Here is an 18,130-nt window from a genome sequence, read left to right as displayed (position 1 = left end):
CTACTCAGCTACTGAAAACAAGAACATCATGAGTTTTGCATGGAAATGCATGGAGCTAGAAAATATCATCCTGAGTGAGGTGAGGTGACCCAGATCCAAAAGGACATACGTGATAAGTGGATTTTAGCCAAAAAAAAGTTCAGAATACTCATGATCAAACCCATATACTGTACAAAGCTTAACAAGAAGGAAGGCCCAAGTGTGGGTGCTTCAGTCCTACAAAGTAGGGGGAACAAAATAATTATGGGAGGCAGTGGAAGACGAGAGAGGGAGGGAAAAGGGGGCAGGATCAGGTATGGGGGAGATAGGAGAGAGTACCGGGAGTCCAAAGGAATGAATAGAAATATGTAACATTGTGGGGTGAGAGACAGGGGGTGGCAAACCACTATAAAGTCTGAGATACCAGGGATATGAGAGGCTTCTAGGACCCAATGGGGATGACATTAGCTGAAATGCCCAATAATGAGAAAATGGAACCTGAAGAGACCACTCCCAGTATATAGACATGGCCCTCAGTTGAGAGGTGGGGCCAACCACCCATCTCAAATTTTTTCGACCAGAATTGCTCCTGCCTTAAGAAAATGAAGGGACAAAAAATGAAGCAGAGACTGAAGGAAAGGCTATCCAGAGACTGCCCCAGCTTGGGATCCATCCCATAGGCAGCCACCAACCCTGCTACTTCTGCTGATGCCAAGATGTGCTCGCAGATAGGAACCTGGCGTGGCTGTCCTCTGAAAGGCTCTACCAGCACCTGACTGAGACAGATGCAGATACTTACAACCAAGCACTGGACTGCACCCAGGGACCTCAATGGAAGAGTTAAGGAAAGGACTGACGGAGCTAAAGATGATGGCAACCTCACAGAATAGTATCAATTAACCAGACCCCTCTTGCAGGGACTAAGCCACCAACCAAAGAGAATTTATACGCTGGTCGATAGGTCCCACTACATATGTAGCAAAGGATTGCCTTGTCTGACCTCAGTGGGAAGGGATGTACTTGGTCCTGTGGAGGCTTGATGCTCCAGAGAAGGATACTAGAGGGGTGAGTTGGGAGTGGGTAGTAAGTCAGTGAGTACCCTCTTAGAGGTGAATGGGAGGGGGCATGGGATGGGGACTTGTGGAGGGGCAGCTGTGAAGGAGTACAACATTTGAAATGTAAATAAATACAATAATTAATTTTTAAAAAGACTGAGCAAGGTACTGAGGCATGCAGCTTAAGCTTAAGATGGCTGCCTTGAGTCATTTACCCACAGTCCTCATCTGTGGAGTATAATCTGTTTCCATCCTTCAGGCATTTTTTTTTAACCTAGTCAGAGAAATATACACACTAGGAACTATACACAAAAGAGTCTGGGACAAGGTTTATATTAAAGTATAATATTCATTATAAAAGCCCAGATGTCTAGATAGTACATTTCAATTTCAGAAGTAGATGCTTGAGGAAGAGCAGAGACCAAGGCTATAGCAAAATGCAAACAAGGTAAAATCAAGGAGGAAGAGGAACCTGGTGTTAAGAGACAATTCTCCAATGTCTTGCTTTTTTGCACATTTGTAAGAAGACACAATACCTGCCGTCTCAGAACTATCTTTTCAAGAATGTCTGGAGAGTAATCAGTCTTTAGAAAGATGTAGCAACTCCTTCTAGAATAGGTGTTATGTAGGTCTGCTGACAGTATGGCACAAGCCATAGCACAGCCCAGTGGGTGTTGGGTCTTTGCTGGACTTGAGGAGAAGCAGCAGGGAGGGGAGGAAGCTCTGCTGTTTACTATGCTGAGTAATGAATGACCCACTTATTTCTTACCCAGATTCATGGCTTCTGGATATATATGTGAAACTATGATGAGTTACTTAATAATAATGTTAGCCTCAGACCCTGCAACAATTCTTTTGCAGATTTTGGCAGGAGTAGTAGTTGATGCAAACATGGCTTCCTAGAACATGAAAACTGAAGTCATGTAGGCCAAGGTCAGAAACACATAAGCACCTTCTAGACTCTAGCAGAAATATTTTTACCCAATCAGATGTCACTGCATTTTTTTGCACACTGTGTCACACTTAACCTTTCTGTTTCCTTACCACTACCCATGAGGTGACTGCTGATCTGTTTTCTGCCTCTGTGTCTTTATTTAAGAGCTGTGTAAATGAGGTTGTCAGGGATGCTTCTGTGTGTCTAACTGTGATCAAACTGTGTAGTGTTTCTGAGATCCTCCTTGCAGCAATCTTTTTCTTGCTGAGGAACTTTATGGGGAGGCTATGCCATAATTTGATTACTCATCTACCTGTGATTGTTTTTAATACTTTCCAGGAATTTTGAGATAATGGATAAAAATTACCATTGCTTCATACTTTCCTGTGGACATACATTTTCATTTTTTTTTAATCAGGGAAGTGCAGAAAAGTAAAATTGGGCTGCATGCTAACTCTATCAGGAACTGCCAAACTTCTCCAAGGTGGTTACACTTCTTTACAGTCCCATGAGCAATGGAGAGTGCTGTGTTCATCTGCATTCTGGGTGGCACTTGGGAGTAGCTACCCTGGATATGTGATGGATCGTACTGTGTTCTTCACATGCATTTCTCCAGTGACTAATGACACCAAGCACCCTCATTTGCATTTGATGACCATTTATACACCTCAAACCTTCAGCTACTAAAGATGTTCTAACTTTTCGGTATTGAATTCCAAGAGTTCTTCAGATAATCTGGACATAAATCCTTTACCAGGTGAATGCTTTTTCCTAACACAAGAAAGCTTTTAAATGTTTATTTAAAAATAAGATAAAAATAAAATAATTAATCTAATAAGCTATGTTTTCTTTAGCTGACCATGCTCTGTCCTGGCCCATGTCATTCACCTTTGAGTCCTTAGAAGTGTAATAAGTTTGTGTGTATTCATTTCTGTTGCTTATTTAAAGGGCATGTATTTAGAAATGTCCATTAACAAAAGACTTCAATCAATTATATATCTATGGCTTAGAATGTCTGTCATGTGTCCTACAATTTCAGACACTTGAATTGAAGGGAGGCAGTCTAGTTAGTCACACTATTTTCACATGGCAAGGTCTGCCACAGCCTACCCAGGATCATCTGTTTCCTTTTTATTGATTTATCAGAGAAGGCAATATGATTAGGTATAATTTTGCTGGTCTCCTTTATTTGGTGTGGCCATATGACATATAAATAAGACAGCATGTTTTCGGATTCAGAAAAATATATATGCAATAGTCAGAGTGTTTAGGCTTAATATGAGTGTCAGCTGTCATCTTAAAGATATACTGTTATAATTTTTCAGATGTCTTTGCTCTTCCATTTCACTTTTATTTATCCCTTCCTATCTCTTTCTTAGACAGTGTTCTCCAGAGAATGAGAACAAATTGAAGAAAATTGGAGATTATATATATATTCATATATATATTTCCCTAGGAAAATGTGCACACACATACACACATGCTTTTTGTGTGTGTGTGTGTGTGTGTGTGTGTGTGAGAGAGAGAGAGAGAGAGAGAGAGAGAGAGAGAGAGGGAGGGAGAGGGAGAGAGAGAGAGAGAGAGAAGAAACATACATGATGCATGATTATGGCTCTGGAGAAGCCCCACAATCTGCCATCTACAAGATGAAGGTCCAGCAAAGTTGTTATGTAGAGCCAATCCAAGTGTGATTACCAGAGGATAGCTTGGGTTCTCAATATTGAGTCATACTTAATCATATTGATGGGGGTGATCTTCTATACTCTACCAATTCAGGTGTTAGTGTCTTCCAGAAATATCCTTTAGACACATCAGAAATGATGTTTTAGCAGACATGTAGGCATTTTCCTCTCCCTCTCGCCTTCTCCCTCTCCCTCTCCCCTTCACCTCTCCCCTTCCCCCTCTCTTATATTTCCTTCCCAATGTATCTTTCCCATTCTCCAGAACATAGCTTTATATTTTTGGATGGTTTATAATTATACTAGATAGTTATAGCACAGGCGTCAAATAAGTCTGAGGTGGCTTGAAGGTTATTGTACCAAACTATGGCTCATGTTGATGCAGGGCCTTAGCCTTCCACCCTCAGCTTTCTACACATCTCCTCGAACACTTCTTTTGCTTTAAATAATTGGCTGTCCATAGTTCTGGTTTTCCTGTTCCTCCTGCACATCTGTTTGGACTGAATTCTTCTCCTTTTCATATAAGCATGATTTTATTTGGAAAATGATTTCTTTTTGATGGGTGCTTTGGGTTTTTCATGCAAGTACTAGCTTGTGTTCTGAACATTCTCTTCAGCTAGACACAGCACTTAACTATCATTCCCCAGGGCCTCAGGCACTTACTCATTCATGCTCGCTCTGAACATCTTTGTAATTAAATTCCAAAAATGGTGTGTTCCATGGGTTGCTCAGTATCAGGGATTGACAAATCACCGCCAGTAGAAAAAATCTGGCCCAAGTCTGATTTTGTCTGATCTTTGAGCTAAGACTATTTTTATATTTTTAAAGATGTTATAAAATCAAACAACAAAAAAGATTACTACGTGCTAGAGATTTTACATGGCTCATTAAACATAAACTCCTTACAATTTGATGGTTTTCTGAAGAATCAAACCTACAACACTATGTAGAGGAGTAACTTGTGTTGTAGAAGAGTAACTCCACATAGAGACTCTTAGGTGTAGAGTCTGACTAACTATACAGGCCATACAAAATTCACCTTAGAGAAATTCCAGAGAGAATATTCAGAAGGCTGCAGCAATTCTCCAAAGCAGCACAAAAAAGACTCAGGGAGAGATCGCTCATGACTGAAATGCACTAGATTAACAGCGGTGCAAGTATGAGTCTCAAATTGAAAATAACAAGGAAAATCTCCAAATTACACAAAAATGAAGTTACTTCTCATTTGCCCTCTGGACATATGAGGGGTCTAGCACCAAGGATTTGTTTATCTGATAACAGGTGATAATTCACTCAAGAGAACTTAGAGGAAGTACATGGGTATATAATAATGGGAATAACTCATTCATTCATTTATACAGACATTATTTATAGTGCTCTCCATGCAGAGAAAATTCCCAGCCTTAGTCACTCTTCATTTACACTGTAATATTTGACCTTGACTATATTATGTCTCTAATCTAATCTTCAGTTCACAAACTAATTTTTAAAGTTCTGGGAATTAAATCGAGCATATCATCACACACCAAGCAAATACCCTATCACCTCTTCTATATGCATCACTGGCAAAACATATTACCTTATGACACATTTTCTCATATGTTTTTGCCTAGGTAGGTCTCTAGGTAGGCTACTGTCTTTGTCTACTTTGTGGGTTCTTCTTTCTTCCATTCTCCTCCACCTTTTTACTTTTACCCTTTAACTCCCTAACATTAGATAAGAGGAAAAAGGATAGAGAGGAAAAGAAAGAGTAAATAAAGTCGGGGCTCAGAAACTGAGAGACGTTATCAGTAGACTACTTCCTGATGATTAAAGGTGTTGAGCTCCTTGAAGAAAGTTAGATCTTTGCCATCAAGATATCTAAGTTCTTCTTGTTGTTTCTTCTTTGTGTATGTCTATTTAACAAAGTAAGACCAACAGCAAACAACAATAACCAACCAGCAACCAACCAACCAAGAACCCAGCACTTGGTGCCCTAGCATTTATATATTTTTTGACAATTCCCAAGGATTCCAAATGTCACACAATCACAGAAACTATATTCAGGGGCCAAATCACGTCACTACGGGAGCATAAAGCAAATCATAGTCAGCTATGGTGGATAATGTGAGGTAGCCCCATATCCCTTGCCTGAGATTAAAATGAAAACATATTCTTACAATATTTCTGTGTTGAAAGAAGCCAAAACTCCAAAACTGTCACTATACTTGAGATATCCCTCTCTAATTCTGTGTGCTAAAATCCTCTTTGTCCTCCAAATCATGCTTTCACAAGAAATCCTTCGCAGCTCTTCTCATGATCCCAATGTCTGGAGCAAGGTATTTGTCAAGCCAGTTCACTAACCTAAGACTCTTTGAGCTTGAGTGTAGCATAAATTGGACATGGAGGCCCTCAGAATTTATCAAGCTTAGGTTTTGATTTCTGGTGATAGACAACCTTGTAGGCTGGACAAATGGAAAGAACCAGCTTTCATCCCCATGACCCTAGTAGGCTTCTAGTGTCATGTGGAACTGAGGCTGAAATTTCAGCTATTCAGACACTAAGATGACAATGCCAAGGGCTTTGATCCATTCTGTCCCTGTAGGCTGCTGTCACAGCACACAACAGGCTGTGCTGTCCTAGCTTGAACTTTTGCCTTTACTTATGCCTCCTGCATTAATATGTGCCCGTGTATGTCTTGTTATGGTTTCTATTTCGGTGCTGAAACACCATGACCAAAACCAACATGAAGGGGTTTGTTTCAGTTTACATCTTGTAGTCCATCATCCAGGAACTTAAAGCAGGAACCTGGAGTCAGGAATGCAAGCTGAGGACATTGAGAATTACCATTTGCTAGCTTTCACTCCATGGCTTACTCAGCCCCTTTTTATACCGTGCTGGCCCACCTGCCTATGGGTAGCACCACCCACAATGGACTAGGTCTCTCACATCAATCATCAATTAAGAAAATGCACCACAGGCTTCCTCAACAGCTTGTCTGGTGGGGACATTTTCTCAATAGACATTTCTTCTTCATAAATGACTCTAATTTCTGTCAAGTTGACATTAAACAAGTAGTCAGCACAGTGTGTGTGTGTGTGTGTGTGTGTGTGTGTGTGTGTGTGTGTGTGTGTGTGTATTTGAGAAGCTGGTTATAAGGACAGTGTACCGGAAGTGAATCTGCTCACACCAACTCATTTTGCTAATCACCCTGAGGACCCTAGAATAGTATAAAGTTCTGATTAATTATGATGTTGTTACAATTATTTTTTCATTTAATTTCTGGAATTAGAAAAATATTGAATATTCTTTCTATGTGACATCACTGTTTCCCTGACAGCTAAATATTCAGGGCTTCTGCAAATGATTGATTTGGAATTTCTCTTACTACAGAAATAAGTCCTGGTCAGAAAAACTTGTGGTGCCAGAGATGTATGACCCAGAAAATTTTCACACTATTGAAAGTACCATCAATTTTCAATTAATTAGGCAGATGCAATTTTGCCAGAATGCAGATAGTCAGTGATTTACTGAGTGGCACAGTAAACTGTATGCCACATGTTTCCATTTAAATTATAATTTAGTATTTTAAAAGTATATTTAATTATTCTTTGTATAATGATAATAAAATGACTTTATAACTAGTCTTTAAAATTATTCTCATGGTAAATAATTTTAATTGTATTTATTTATTTTCATCATGTGTATATGTTTACATGTGTGCAGGTGTAATTGTATGTATATGAAGGACAGGGGACAGTCTTGGTGTTGTTCTTCAGGTGTCAATTTTTAACTTCTTTTTTTCTTTTGGAGACAGATTTTCTTGCTGACTTGGAACTTACCAAGCTCCAGGGATCTGCCTGTTTAGATCTTCCTAGCGCTGGGATTACAAACATGGGCCACAATATCTAGCCACAGTAGCACCTCCCCTTCTCCTCTTCCTCATTTTTCTTTGATTTTTTTTAATGTGTATGAGTGTTTTGCTGCATGTATATGCCAGTTACTTGATTGCTTGCATGCCTGGTGCCTGCAGATGTCAGAAGGCAACAGATCCCCTGTAACTGGAGTTATAAATGTTAGCGAACTACCATGTGGGTGCTGGGAAACAAACCTGGATCACTTGCCAGCCTCAGACCCAATGTCAAGCTGCATTTATGTGAGTTCTTGAAATGAAACCAAGGTCTCAAAGCTTGCAATGCAAACACATTACTAGCAGCTATCAGCCCAACATTTTAACTACCGATGGTTGCTATAATAATGGTCCATCTTAAAGGTTAAGTACGTTTTTTTAAGTCAACACTACAATGAAAGAGTAGCCTAGGGCAGATGTTTAGAAGCCAGTTATATCAGGGTATTATTTTATTTCTAGATATGGATCTAAATCATTTTATGACAACTTAACCAATTGCCTGATAATGCAATTTACTTCTGGCCATCTAAATTATAAATGCTCATTTAAATTTGAAATAACAAATGTTCTCATTCTCTTAGAGCTTAGAATCTGATTTTATAATAAGAACATGTATAACTGGGAAATACTGAATTAAATCTTGTTGGCAGATAGGATGTGTCTAACAGCCCATTTCAAAGACAAGCAATAGTGAGGACTGCAGGGAGTCATCTGGGAGCACAAACATAGAGCAAAGGAACAAAATGGAATGCAGGGCTCCTACTTTGCTCTATTCCCCAGAGTTGCCAGGGTTTGCGACAGCAGAGCACTGATTGTTAAGTACAGTTCTATCTTTTTCAAACACTAGAGAGGAGGCTTGAGAGCAACGCCTAGCATGGAGTCACATGGATGGAAGCAGGGAGAGGAGACCCAAGCCTCTACTTACGCACTCCACAGATGCACATTGCTGTTACTGGGTTCAATGGGGAAGCTCTGGCTGCGTAACAGCACTCAAAGACAGTGTGGTTTCTTGGAATCTGTGTCTCCATCTTGTCTTATAAGCCTGGCCTGAGCATGCCACTTTGGTACAAAAGGAAGCAGATAAACAATTAGAAGTTCATCAGCTGGCTCTTGATTTTAAGTACTCTGTATAAGAAATTCCAGCTCATTTCTCATATTTTGCGCCAGCTGTGTGTGATAACTAAGATATATTTATGTGGGTAGGCTGGAGACTGCAGTGGGAGGCTCAAGATGAATAGAGCAATGAAAACAGAAAGATAATTTTCTTAGATAAGCTTTAAGAGGTAATAAATAAAAATCCGAGTATGCACAGCATGGGGTGGTGGGATCCTGGAGTTCTGATGCACTAAGCATTGTACTTCTTAGTGTTGACAGGCATTGTGTCCCTTTACACACTATTGCCATTGTTGTTTATGCCTTGCAAGGACCTCTGCTGGGAAGTAGTCACAGGGCATATGTTGATTGATTAATTCTTCACAGCAGAGAACTCTAGTTGTGAGAAGTTGCCCAAATCTTTATTCTACAATTGAACAAAGAAGAGTGGGAGTATGGCGTTAGACTCACAAACTGCATAGAATATTTGCTTCTGCCGTTCTAATATTGATCTAGGAGCGTGCTTACAACATTGCTATAGCAACAATCACTATTCAGTAGGAGAAAGCAATACATTATGTACGCAAAGAAAGAAATGGGAAAAGAATAGTTCAGATGATACTTTTTATGTCCTGCTGATGAATATGCACTGACTGTTGAATATTACTTTTGCATAGGACACCATCTTGAAAATAAGGTGGTCAGCAGTTGTGCACTTGCTGTAGAAGATATAACCAGTTCAAACATGATCTCACAAAGAACAACCTCTCTGTGACTAAGACTCTCCACAAAAATGAAGAATCTAATCATGTTTGGAGTCAATCTGCTGAAAAAATGGAAAAAGGAAAACATTTGCTGTTTTAAAAGGAATTATTATTTGTGTGTGACTTTTGGAGGACAGAAGATGTGTCAGATCCCCTGGAGCTGGAATTATAGGTGGTTGTAAGTTAGCTGATGTGAATGCTCGGAACTGAGCTCTGATGTCTACTACAAGAGGAGCAAGTGCTCTAGACCTCTGAGCACATAGGAGCTATGCCATCTAGTAGCTGAAAATTGATGCACAAGACACATTGCATTAATGGTTATAGGTGTTTGGGGGAACAGAATGCTGTAAAGGAAAATTAAAATTTAGAGAATATAGCACTGATATGGTTATCTGGAATGAGCCAGCGATGGCAAAACTGGACATTCCAGGAACCTTGAGTCAGCTAATGATGGCTGACCCAGGATATCTAGGGAGCCTGGTATAGATGATGATGTAACCAATTATGTAACTGTTGTCAAAATACAACTTTTATTTGAGTTTTATATAAATATGACCTTGAAATCAGAGGCAAGTGACTTCTGCCTACACCTTCACCTGATCTTGTCTGTGTGTCTGATTGTAGATTTCTGTACCTATATGCTGGTTCGCATGAGCTTGTGCCCACTTGTGCTACCCATATGTGTCAGCTGATGTCTATGTGTGTGTTAGAAGTGAATAAAGTATTGTGTATCTACTTGTGGCTCCTTTGTACTCTAACTTCCAGCTCCTCAAAATGCCCTTTGCTGGTTTTGGCATAGTAGGCAGGATATACCTTCAGGCATAAATGAATCTTCCCCAGTAACTGAGGGAGTTATGCAGTAGATGTGGCCCAAACAGTACATTGTATGCTTGTGTTCTGGGCCCTCATGGAAAACTGGGACAAAGTAGATGGAGCTCCTGTATCATTGGAAGAGGCTTATTGAGTCTTGGAAGATGCCGTGCTGTGAAAGTAGCACATAACAGTGAGGAAAGGTAGATTAATTGTTCCTGGCTTCATCAAAAGCTGCTGCTAAAGAAACCCTGTGATGGGAAATTTTATGATCTATTAGCTATGGAGGAGAAAATAGATGCCCAGACGTATGTTTGAACTCTGAGCTCCATGAGGGTACCTCTATTAATGATGAAGCAGAATATGAGGATGTCCATTCACTACTGCTGCATGCTTGGTTAGGTATCTGGCAGAGAGTGAGGTGAGAGAAAGTGAGAGCGAAGAGAGAGAGACAGACAGAAAGAAAGACAAATACACAGAGAGACAGAGACAGAGACAAAGAGACAAAGGGAAGAGGAAGGGAAAGGAAAGGACAGAGAGAGGAGGAGGAGGAGAAAGAGGAAGAAGAGGAAGAGGAAAAGGAGGAGGAAGGTGAAAAGATATTTGGGTAAAGCAAGCAATGAAGGATTCTTTGCTAAAGACACACCCATATTGGTCTTCCTTACATTGCACAGTTGATCTTCTTTTATCATGACTCCATAGAGTGAAATTCACTAAAAAACTTCTGGTGGTGTGCTGTGACTTCTTGCCATTTCCATGGACCCAGACCAATTGGCATAATGATGTCAACTGATACAGACTCACATGCTAAGGCAAGACATGTGCTGAGGTAAGACCTGTGGAGGATACCTGATGTTTGGAGGGAGTATAAATAGGACTCCACAGACAATAACAGAGGCTAAGCTTGCCTTATCTGGGCTTGGCTTGCCTGTAGAGCTAGCTGTGCAATGCTTGTTGGTCTCCCATCTTCACTGATCTTTGCTTTGCTGAAAGAGGCACAGCCAAAAGCTTCTGCAGGGATTCTTGTTGACCCTGGTCCCTCCTGATGATCTGTGTTATCTCTGACTCTACCAAACTGGATTGCTAATATATCTCTGAAGAGTTTATGTGTGGATCAAGTTACCACTGTTGACTCAGGTGAACCAACCTGTTGATTTCCTGACAACACTGATGGGTTTCTCCAAAGAACTATTTCTAATCAGGTCCACTTCCCCCATATCCTTTCTTTTACACTACCTCTGGTGGATGGTAGGTTTAGAAGATTAAAGCATTAACATTAAAGTAGGCTTTGAAAAATTAAATCCACATCTTATACTCCTTACACTATGATAAAGTCATAGTAACTGAGAACGTTGTTCAGACAGAGTCCTGAGAAGCTAGTCCCTGCCTAAACCTCTGGGATGAGTGGGTAGGTAGTATCTCACCGATGGCAGAGGAGCTAGAGAAATTAGTATCTATTACAATTTGCCACCTTTTAGGCATTGACTATAGATCCTATGACCACCTAATCAGGGAAAACACTTGCTAATGATTTGTATGGTAGCTTGAGAGTGTCCATTATAGGACGATGCTGGTGATTTGCCAAAGACTATAAATGAACTTATTGCATGGAATTAATACAAATTATATAGTTCCTGAATTGGGAATGTGCCAGACTATGTCTGATTTAAATTCCCATGGGGCCAAGTGAGAACATTTTACTTCTAAAAATGAGGGATTTGATATTAGTCTATGCTCTGGGTAATGTATTCCAGACTCTGATTGAAGTATGGGCCCTATGTGGGCCATCATATACAGGAGGTAATTATAGCAATTCATCCCTGTGTGATATACAAGACATAAAACAAAAAGGGAGAGTAGAAGTCCGTGCTGCCCAGATTGCCTTCAAGGGAAAGGGAACATGGACTATACTATACATAACCACAAAACACATCAGGGGTACAGTATATCTCCTATACCTAGATGTGGATAGAGTTCTTAGCAGCTAGAGTTGATGAGGTGCTTATTGATTATCAGTTAAATGAAGCTGAGACTGCTTCCATGGTACCAGCAGTTTTCTAATGGGCACTAAGTCGGAACCAATAAGCATAACCAGGCACAACTACAGGATTTTCTGGTGCCTACATCAGATAACTTCACCTTTTTGGGAAAGGGTGGGACCAAGGCGCCTGGCTGAGGTCTACTCCAGAGGAGCAGAGGACTTATGTTAAACTCATAGCCTGTTTGTAATACAGCAATGTACAAGAGTGCTGGACCTCATGGATACTGACACTGACTGTATTTAAGTCCATGTGAACCCACACTGGTTTTCTGAACAAGACATGTGGACCAACCACATAGATGGCTATGGTAGCCACATACTCAAAGTCAAACAAGTGACTTTGCTGCTAAGGACTAGCTGTTTGGCCCACTGGCAGTATATAATGATGTCTCCCCAGTAGCTAAATATATTCTAGGGGTGGACACCTTATAAGGGTTAGCAACAGTCCAAACACCAACTGGTGAGCTTAAACTTCACAGGCTATATAATTCAATGGTAAGGGGCTGCCCACACCACCATTCTCAAATGCTGCTAGACCCCAGAAAGCTGGTCTGTGTATACCAACATCAGCTATCTGTGGGGCATAAAAGTCACTCAAACTATTCTATATTTAAAAGTAGCTCTGGGTAAGTAGATTTTTGTTCAGGATTTCCCAGGAATACTGTAATGTAAGAACTTCTTCTCCATTGACACTGCTCCAGAGAGGAGGGTCAAGAACAATTTGCCTTTACCAAGAAAGGTCAACAACGATGGTTGTGATTTGGTCCCATGTGTATAAGCATAGCCCCACAATTTGTCAAGCTTTGGTGGCTATTGTAGTTCTTTTTAATGTCAACTTGTCACAAATTAGAATCAAATGAATGGGGAGGCACACTGGAAGAATTGTCCTGATTGCCTTGATTGATGTGGGAAGGCCCGTGACAATTGTGGGCAGCACATTTGGGAAGCATTCCAGATAAAAGGGGCATTTCGGAAGGAGATTTATCATGCCTTTTTCTTGCTTGGCCTTCCCTCTTGCTGCTCAGTTATTTGCCTCATTGTCATTGCTGTTGCTGATTCCTTAACTGACAGTAGAGTCAGTGTTTCCAAGCTTTCACATGTAATAGAGACCAAAGGCTCTCCAGAAATGTTATGGGCTTCTGGAGACAGATTGGGACTACTGACACACCCAAGCATGGATATTGAGTAACTGCCATATATATATATACACTAGAGGTCATTGATATCTTTAAACATTCACAACCTTATCTTTTTTTATTATTAAACAGGCCTAACCTTTATGAAGACAGAAATATTATTCCTTTCATTTTTCTCCCCATAGAATCTAGAAATATTAGATAACCTGTGTTCATTATCCTTGTTTCAAATGAAAAAGGTAAGGAAACTAGGCTGCCTATTTAGCATAAATTATGTAAATGAGGTATTTTCCCAATTTGGGGAAACAAATCTCTCCATATATGTGTGATTATGTATATATAAAATTGTGCATATTTTATGTTTATGTATGTATGAATTATATATATATGCATATATATATATGCACATCAGCACAATCTCAAGTATGTAGGCTCTCTGGATTCACTACAGATGAGTAAGTTATAAAATTATTCAAGTTTGGCTTTTAAGACCAGTAACAAAAGGGTCACCAGTAACTTGTTATAATGATAAATCACAGGCTCTATATTAAATCTACTCAATCAAAGTCTGACTTTTAGCAAGATCCTCCAGGTGATTACCATGCAATTAAACTTTATCAGGCATTGTTGTAAGCAGTTTTAACTAATCAAGAAACGAAACAGTTGCCTTAGTGGAAATACTATGTTTGGATTATCTGTGTGATTTCTAGAATATTATTTAGGAGAGAAAGATGGGATGGTCAAGATGTTGAATTATCTGAATAGGGACCTCAATTCTCAGATATCCCTAACAGTAACACTGTTATCATAATAGAGAAGGTTAATCATCCAAGACACTTAAATCCCTAATGAATTGGGAGAGATGTTTAGAAATAAGATTTTAATATTAGCAATACAAATAACTAAAAGTTGAAAATAGTGACAGTAAAATACTATTCAGCGGTGAATAAAAAAGAAGTCATGAAAATTTCAGGTATTGAACAGATCCAGAAAAGGTTATATTGAGTGAGATAAACCAGACGCAGAAAGAAAAATGCCGCATATTGTCTGTTATCTCGTTTCCTAACTCCAGATCTCTTCAGGCATGAGTAGACCACATGGACAGCCACAGAGAAGAGGTACAAGGGAACCGTAGGTGGAGTGAATGTGCTGTGGGGAGAGGTTAGGTGGAGAATTGCAGGATACAGTTGATGTGATGTAGAAAATGGAATTAGCAAAGGAACGGGCCCCAACTAGGAGGAAGGAGGGAAGTCAACACAGAAGGAGAAGGAGAGAGGAGGGACAAATAACAGTTCTACCATCTCTGTTGCTGTGAAAGACACAATGACCATGGCAACTCTTATAAAGGAAAACATTTTCCTGGGGCTGGCTTAGAGTTGTGGAGACACAGTCCAGTATTGTCATGGTGAAGCATGGCGCTGTGCAGGCAGATACGGTACAGGAGAAAGAGCAGAGTTCTACCCCAAGTTCACTTGATAAAGAATCAATGAATTATATTATTTTATATTTAACTAAATTTATACAAAATACATATAATTGTATGTATTGTGCCAACAATGCTCCCCATAAAAAACATAAAGTAGCGAAAATTCTAGTACCAGGCACAAACATACCTTTCAAATGTTGGTAGGGTAGTGCAAGAGATTCTTCCGCACAATTTAGATTACCAGTGTAGCCTTTGGTTGCCTTTCAAGGGACTAAGGGTGGGCAACTATTGCTGAAGACGCCATACATTTAAGGCCCAAGACTTAGATGATTTGAACTAGAGCTGATCTGAAAGTGTCTTTGCTGTGGTGTAGCCTTCAGGGTCCCAGAAATTACCATGCAAGCCGCCAAGAAAGAGAAGCAATTAAAAATGACCCAGTCCTACCCAGCAGCAATATCTATGAAGCACAACAAGCATGGAAGGATATGCATAAAGGTACAAGAAATGGTACTCCCATTTTAGTGGCAATAACTGTGTAATTGGACTTAAGTCCTATTCAACAGGAGGGAAATCATGCTTGGTGTTCTAAACTAGCCAGCTTCTGCAGTCATGAATATTAGAAAAGAATCTACCCTTACTATTTTGTTAGACCAGCATAAATTCCTCATTACATTCTAAATTTTATCATTATACTACTGTTAATCAAAGAAGCTTCTCTTCCCAGCAAAAGGAGAAAAATCACAGAAAAGCCACAACTAGACACAGTGCAGTGATCAACAGACTATGAGGAATCCAGCCCCCACTGGTCTACGTCATAGCTCCTGCTTCTCCGGCTCAGGACTATCATGGAAGAGGGGCCAGGATTGCTGGGAAACAGTCTCTCCTGGAAATTCCTGCACAATCAAGACCAGAAAAAATGGAACTATTCATGGACCATGATTAGACGAAGAACTAACGAGAGCTGAGAGAAGGAAGAATTAGCCTCCTTCAGGATGAGCTCCTTCATTGGTTGCCCAACCTAGAGCAGACAGCCTTGAAATCAATTACAGACTGCCAACAAAAATGGACTCAGCTGGTATTTTGTGTATGTGTGTGTGTGTGTTACACACATATTTAATGTTACAATAATAAATTTAAAAAGGCTATCAACTTGAGAGTGAGATGGCATGAAGAGGATATAGGGAGGTTGGCTTGGGGCTGGAGAGAGAAAAGGGAGGGGGAAATGACAATATTATTTCAGTGGGAGGGGAGAAACAACATGATTTTATCTCAGTGATCTAAAAGAAATAAAAGAAAAATTTTAAATCTTCCCTGGCATGCTAACACACACTTGGAATCTCAGCATTTGATAGGGTTAAATAAGAGGGTCTGGAAGTCCAGTCTGACCTGGGCTACATACCAAAAATTGTTTTAAAATGCCCTAGGTCTTTCACGAGGCTTTTGCTTACAGTGCCCTGCCCAGTCTCTGCACATTTACACATGGCAGTTAGATAGCTGTTTGTTCATAGATTTATGTACTCTAAGGTAGAAGATGAGCATAGACAACACCATGGATGTTAGAGGAAAGGAGCATGCTGCTTGAAGATTTTGATTCATTAATGGATAGTGCTATGCTGAACTAATTCTAATCATAATTATGATAACAATTGCAAATGTGATCAAACTTCCTGCTCATGACTTGAAATGACTGAACTAATCCCACCGAATACTATACAAATAGTACTTTTTAAAAAGAGTATGTCATCCCCATGGGGTGCTGGGAGGCTCTTGCTTTCCTGGCATCTAGGACTTTCTGTTTGCTACCTCTAGTTCCCCATCCCCCACTGCTACACACGTTTGTTCAATTTCCTGACCCTCTGTATATCTCCTTCATCCCCTACCATACCTGATTCTGCCTCCCTTTTCCCCTTCCCCTCCTGTCTTCATCCAAGTCCCTCCCACCCTCCCTCTACTTCCCTTGGTTAGTTTGTTCCCACTCTAGGACTGAAGCATCCACTCTTTAGTCTTCCTTCCTCTTGAGCTGCATGTGGACTGTGAATTGTATCTTGGGTATTCCAAGCTCTTTGCCTAATGTCCAGTGAGTGCATACCATGTGTGTTCTTTTGTGACTGAGTTACCTCACTCAGGATGATATTTTCTAGATCCATCCATTTGCCTATGAATTTCATGAAGTCATTGTTTTTAATAGCTGAGTAGTATTCCATAGTGTAAATGTGTCACATTTTCTGTATCCATTCCTCTGTTGAAGGGCATCAGGGTTCTTTCCAGCTTCTGGGTATTATAAATATGGCTGCTATGAACATACTGGAGCATGTGTCCTTGTTATATGTTGGAGCATCTTTTGGGTATATGCCCAGGAGTGGTATAGCTGGGTCCTCAGATAGCACTATGCTCAATTTTCTGAGGAACCACCAGACTGATTCCCAGAGTGGTTGTACCAGCTTGCCATCCCATCAACACTGGAGGAGTGTTTCTCTTTCTCCACATCCTTGTGAGCATCCTCTGTCACCTGAGTTTTTGATCTTATCCATTCTGACTGGTTTGAGGTGGAATCTCTGGGTTGTTTTGATATGCATTTCCTTGATGACTAAGGATGTTGAACATTTCTTTGGGTGCTTCCCGGCAATTTGAGTTTCCTTAGTTGAGAAATCTGTTTCAACTATTGGGGTGATCACAGGGACCCCAATGGAGGAGTTAGGGGAAGGACTGAAGGAGCTGAAGGGGCCTTATCTGGCATCAATGAGAGGGAAGGCCCTTGTTTCTGTGAAGTCTTGATGCCCCAGTGTAGAGGAATGCTAGGGCAGTAAGGCTGGAGTGTGTGCGTGGGTAGGTGGGTGGAGGAGCACCCTCATAAAAGAAGAGTAAGGGGGGATGGGATAGGGAGTTTGCAGAGAGGAAACCGAGAAAGGGGATAACATTTGAAATGTAAATAAATAAAGCATACAATTTTAAGAGAATGAAATACAAAGTATGAAATGTTCCTGAATTTGTGTGTTATCCATTTGTAGAAGCCATGCTAATCTTCTCTGTATTGTTTCATACTTAGTGTGTGTGTGTCACTAAATAAAGAGCAGAAACATTGATTTTTTCCCCCCTTTGCCACTATTGAGGATTGGACCTAGAACCTTACTTAGCCTTCTCAAGTGTTCTGCCATTAAGAAACACCCTCCAGTCACTAACACTGCTTAACTTATCTACTATTATGTCAACAGTCATATGGTATTCATGTTTTGACATTATATATAAATATCTTTGTATGATCACTTAATATGATAATTCATTTCCATGAGATTAATTGTCAATAATTAAGTTATTGAATCAGAGA

At 40.1% G+C, this 18,130-nt stretch overlaps 1 pseudogene; it reads right to left on the bottom strand.

Moving 5' to 3' along the window:
• Nucleotides 1-17,768: 17,768 nt before the first annotated feature.
• LOC120103226 (U6 spliceosomal RNA) lies at nt 17,769-17,865 on the bottom strand (annotated as a pseudogene).
• Nucleotides 17,866-18,130: the final 265 nt, after the last annotated feature.

The sequence above is a fragment of the Rattus norvegicus genome, chromosome 5, assembly GCF_036323735.1.
Source record: "Rattus norvegicus strain BN/NHsdMcwi chromosome 5, GRCr8, whole genome shotgun sequence".
Lineage (NCBI taxonomy): Eukaryota > Metazoa > Chordata > Mammalia > Rodentia > Muridae > Rattus > Rattus norvegicus.
The sequence above is the reverse complement of the archived record's forward strand: the minus strand, read 5'-3'. Positions and strand labels throughout refer to the sequence as shown.